Genomic DNA, 5592 nt, shown 5'->3' with positions numbered 1-5592 from the left:
CCTGGCCCAGGAAACATCTCTGCAGTTCCCTGAGTCTTGCTTCACCCCACGAAAGAGAATCTTTTGAGGAGTAACCAGGCTGGGATCCATTTCACCTCACTTTAGGCATCTGCAGGCTGTGTGTCTCTGTCTGACACAGTCATCTGGTATCTCTGCAATCGAGGAGGAAAAACAGCTGTTCCTGGGCTGTGATTCACCCTCCTGGCTTGGCTGGGTTGTCTCCCTTAGGGTGAAACGACTTGCACCCCACAAGTGTCTGCTTCACCCTGCTGGCAATGAAGTCTGCAGTCTAGACAGGTAGCTCAGAGGGAGATACCTCCACTGTGGATCTCTCTGGGGTGGGATGAATCCTCCCCCGAGAGCTGGGACAGCAGGAGACGGCACTTTGCGGGCAATTAAGAGCCCAGCTGAGTGTCTGTGTTCGCAGGGCACGATTTCCCTGCCCAGGGCAGGCTGAAAGCAGCTGCAGGGGAACAAGATGGGCTAATTCACTGCTCCCCCACGAGCATCGTGCCCCACCTGGGCCCAGCACTTCAGGCAGGCTGCTTTCAGGGCGTGAGCAAACCAGCACAGAGGAGACACGTCTCCCCCCAAGCTGTTTTTTTGCAGGTGAACTTTCCCTGCTGGGGTGACACCAGGTGATTCTCACCTGCTCTGACTCAGCCCCGAGTGAACCCAAAGCCTCCTGCAGGCACCAGCTCTCCCTGCTGACACGGGGATGGCAGGAACACCCTTCCTCAGTGGGGGCACTGGGATCATCGAGGAGTTAATTAGGTGGGGAGGCATTTGCATACCTGGAGCGGGTCGGGGAAGGGGGAAGAGGAGAGCGGGCTGTGGGACCTGGAGCAGCAGGAGGCTGGGGAGGGGGCAGGAGCAGAGGTGCAGGATTTGTCATGCAGAGTGTGTGTGGCAGCAGGTCAGGGGAAGCCCCTGCAGTCCTCAGGTGATTCCCCCTGACGCCCCGGGAGTATTTGATGTCTAGGTGTGGATTTTACCCCCCTAGTAGGTCCCCGGGGGTCATCCACCCTCCCGGGGCAGCACAACCTCCTTGCAGAGGGAATCTGCCGCGCTGGGCAGCAGGGAGAGGAGCGTCTGTGTGCGCCTACAGGTGTGCAGGCACATGCACACAACCTGTACCTGCTTGCCCCGACAGCCTCGTGTCAGCCCCGGGCTGGGCTCAGGGGACACGGTGCTGTCTGTCCCTGATGTCCCACCGATTTCCCGCCGTTCCCGTCTGTGTTTAGCACACACTCAGAGATAGGGCAGTGGCACCAGCCTGGCCTGTCTCCTGCAGGGCAGCCAAAGCACTGGAAGGTCAAGGCTGAGCTTTTCTTTGCCTTCGCTCCTCGCTGGTGCCGAGCGGGAGAGGGAAGGGGAGGGCGGCGGGTGGGATGGAGTCTCCCCCTCCAACAAACACCCGCAGCAGCTCCCCGAGGTGACTCGCACACCTCCACAGACAAAGAACAATGCGCCCTTAATTTGCAAGGCCCCGCCTTCCCAGCCCGTGCTGTCGCTGGCACCCGGAGACTCCGCAGCTTGCCCACAGTGCCAGCGTGTTCTTCAAAGCCGCGGTGACGCCAGCCCGGGAGGAGGGCGCTTACTCAGGGAGGACTCGTGGGTTATGTTTCATGTGAGCGGCTTCTGTACCAACCTGCTGGGGCAGCACACGCGGGGGATTGTGAAATCCGAGAATTTGGAGCTGCCAGCGCTTCCTGCTTGCCGGCACCGCCTCGGCAAGGAGACCCGCCCGAGGTTTTCGGGGCACCCCACAGCCCCCCGACGGCATTCAAATGCTCTTTGTTTCCAGGCAGCCTTAGGCTTTGAGGGACGCGCGTTCTCCTCCTTCTATCCCCAAAAATATCCACGGCTGGAGCAGCTGCCTTTGGTAGCGTGTCCGGGTATTTGGCTGTCATGGGAGCACCGACTTCCTTGGCATGGATGTGATGGGAGTGAAGGAATTCAAACGATCCACTGGGATGCACTTGTTTGGTTTTCTCCCTCCCCTGCCAGCTCTTTCTGAAGAGAAGCTGGCAGAAAAAAATTCCTCCTATAAACACCATCACAGGTAGAACAAACAGCCTCGGCAACATTTTTTTGGAAAGGTTTCTGCTTGAGGCTGATATTTTCCTTCTTTATTCTCAGGAGTGCGATGCTTTAGTGTGGAGAAACTCCCTCACTCTCCTATCCCACAGGTTTTTTGTTTTTTTTTTAGAGGCTCAAACGCCTCTAGAAGTTCTCCAGCCTTTGCAACGCCCCACAAAACCACAGGAATATTGAAATGAAATGAAAGCAAACATTGAGGTAGGAGGTCACTGCCAGAGATCCCTCTCCCAGAGAATAGCTAGGGGATTTGGGGGGCTCTTCCACCCCACTACCCCCACCCTAAAACTTCCAGACACACAAGGGATCCGTCCCTGTTGTTCTCCACCAGAATAACCCCTGTCAGCAACCTAAAAGGGGCTTCCCGAGGCCGCGGGGAGAGGAGGGAACGCTCATCCCCTACGAATTTCCCGTGGAAATCAGAAGGCTTTGAAAAAAAAACTCGCCCTGGGGGCAAATCAGAGCCCGCACCCACCTCGGGTGGCCCTCCCAGCTGCTGCTCTGGGAGGTGGCTCCGCGGGGTGACACCGCTTTGCAGAGCCTGGCACACGGAGGGGAAACCACCCTGCAGGGCAAGGGGAGCCCGCCGGTGGAATTTTACAGTTTGCTCTGTAATTTTCCAGCTCCTCGTGTTCCAGCGCCGAGAGGTCCGAGAACACCAGCCTGGTGCGGTGCTGCCGCTGCCGGTGGCGAGCCTGTCCTTTGGAAAGTCCCCCTTTATTTAAGCTCCTGACTAATTCTTTCAGCTGCTGGGGGGATGATGACACACCTTTCCGCGGTGCTGCGTTAAGGCCGAGGATTTGCTGGGTCCCGAGGGAGGGAGATTGAGTCATTTCGGATGCCTTGCTCCTGGCGGGAGAGTAGGTCAGACTCCCCCGCCAGAGCTTTCCCAATCCCTCGTGCTTCCCATTCCTTCACCTGGAGCCGCTGGGGCTCGGAAGGCCAAGCGGGAAGAGAGGCAGAGAGGGGAAGGAAAGGAGGAAACACCAGACCGAAGTTTTAAGGGCATCTTTATCCCCGAGCTCAGAAGCGCACGGAGCGTTCCTGCGCTCGCAGTGCCATTTCCTCTGTTGGGCAAGACCCCTCCGGGGACGAACAAGTCCGGTCACGACCATTCCTGCCCTGCGCTCCGAGGAAGGGAAAGTCACACCGTAAAAAAAAAAAAACCACACAACTGCTTCCCCTTGGAAAGATCAGCAAATCAGAGGAGGGGGAGAGGTGGACAAATCCCAGGCTCAGAAAAGCCTTTCGAAGCAATTAAGGATCCCGATTCTTCTCCTTGTCTGCCCGCGAGTTCGACACCGCTCAGCTAATCCCGGCTTTCATTCCACCCGTGTCTCCTGCCAGCTGCTGCCTCTCAGGCGCTCGCCAGGACGGTGCAGGAATTGCAAAGCCGCGAGGCTTTCGGGGTCTGCTGGGTTACGACTGACAGAAATTCGTGCAACTCGAGGAGAAAAAAAAAAAAAAAAAAAAAAAAAGCCTGGCAGAGGCAGCAGCGGTGTCGCAATGCTCGCCCTGCCGAGCGTGGTGGTGGGGTTTTCATTGGCCTAAATAGTTGCTAATTGGCCGCTCGGCACTCGGGGTTGGCTCCTTCCTCTTCCCCGAGCCCCGGCTTGGGAAAAATCCCTCGTTGAGGGTAGTTTGTTCAAGTAGTTATAGCTGGAAGCAGGCAAGTGTCGTTTGGGGGGCAGAGGGGTGAGCGAGGAGAGAGGATTTGCAGGCAGCAGTGCAGGAATGTGGGAAGGTGGGCAGGCTGGCTGATCCAAGGTGTGCCTGCTCCAGTGGGAATGGGGCAGGCTGGCTGATCCAAGGTGTACCTGCTCCAGTGGGAAGGTGGGAATGGGGCAGCCAGGCTGATCCAAGGTGTGCCTGCTCCAGTGGGAATGGGGCAGGCTGGCTGATCCAAGGTGTACCTGCTCCAGTGGGAAGGTGGGAATGGGGCAGGCTGGCTGATCCAAGGTGTACCTGCTCCAGTGGGAATGGGGCAGCCAGGCTGATCCAAGGTGTACCTGCTCCAGTGGGAAGGTGGGAATGGGGCAGGCTGGCTGATCCAAGGTGTACCTGCTCCTCCCGCTTCGCTGCCGGCTCCGCCGCCATCCCGCGCCACGGCCACTGACTCACATCCTGCTGCTCCTTCCCGAGGCTTCCAGGAACATGCTGTATCATACTGGGATTTGGCCACGCAGCCTCTTGGCTGGGAGCAGGCGGCAGTGTCTGACCTGCAGTGACACAGGGAGAACCGGCTCCCTCTGTGCTCCACGGGCATCTCCCGCACATGGCTTTCCCTGGCAGCTCTCAGGGACTGCGGGACCCGCGCTCTGCTTTCAGTTCTGGGCTTTTAATGCAGCGTTTTCTGAGCAGCGTTACGGAAATCTTGGGGGGGGGTTGCTTTCAGCCGGCGCGGCGAGGATTGTTCTGTCTGTTGTAGGGAAACTAGGAGGTGATTTTTGCTCGGTGACCTCAAGCAACGGGCTGAGCTGGTGCTGTGAATCACCCACCGAAACTTGCTGATTTACGGCTTCCGAGTGCCTGACAGCACGACAGCGATTGCTTTTGGAGGGGGCAGGGCTTTTTAACCCAGAGAGGTTGTGGACTCCCCGTCCCTGCAAGTGTCCAAGGCCAGGTTGGACGGGGCTCGGAGCAACCTGGGCTGGTGGAAGGTGTTCCTGCCCATGGCAGGGGGTGGAATGAGATGATTTTTAGGTTCCTTTCCAACCCAGACCGTTCTGGCATTCTAGGATTTTAAGAACTCCTGTCACACTCAGAGCACAAGATGATGGGTCAAGACCTTGGTCAAAACCACAGCACCAGCTCCTGAGCTCTCACAGAACGTCCTTTTGTCTGTAAAACTGATCCTGAGCGCTGGCACATAATGAACACGGAGTCCTGGAATGCTATTCCTATGTGATTTTTTTTGGAGGAGGAGGAGGAGGAGGCACATACTTTAAAGTATGAAACAACACACCTGTCCTGCTCACAGAATCCCAGAATGGGATGGGTTGGAAAGGACCTTAAAGATCATCCATCTCCTCCCCCGCCATGGGCAGGGATGCCATTCACTGGATCAGGTTGCTCTTCTTTCTGTCCTCGGCTGTCAATAACAACCCTGGGAGCCAAAATGTGCTCTGTGTCCCACTGACACAGCTCCTGTGCCTGGCAGGTGTTTGTTTGCCCTCCTTAACTGTGCTGGTCCTGCTGAGCAAGGGTGTCTTCAGGCCTGGGCGGATCCACCGGGCTGTGTAGGAGGGCTACGGGGATGGGGAAGGGCCTGGAGGGGCCGTGAGGAGCAGCTGAGGGCACTGGGCTGGTGCAGCTGGAGCAGAGGAGGGCAGAGCTCAGCGGGGGCTGCAGCTCCTCCCGAGGGGCAGCTCCCACCTCTGCTGGCTGGGACAGGGACAGGGGCCAGGGAAGGGCTGGAGCTGTGCCAGGGCAGGCTCAGGTTGGAGCTCAGCACAAGGTTCTTCCCCCAGAGGGTGGTTGGCACTGCCCAGG

This window comes from Empidonax traillii, unplaced genomic scaffold (genome assembly GCF_003031625.1).
Source record: "Empidonax traillii isolate 1590-97213 ecotype Southwest subspecies unplaced genomic scaffold, ASM303162v1 scaffold2344:size34771, whole genome shotgun sequence".
NCBI lineage: Eukaryota > Metazoa > Chordata > Aves > Passeriformes > Tyrannidae > Empidonax > Empidonax traillii.
This window is presented reverse-complemented; position numbering follows the sequence as displayed.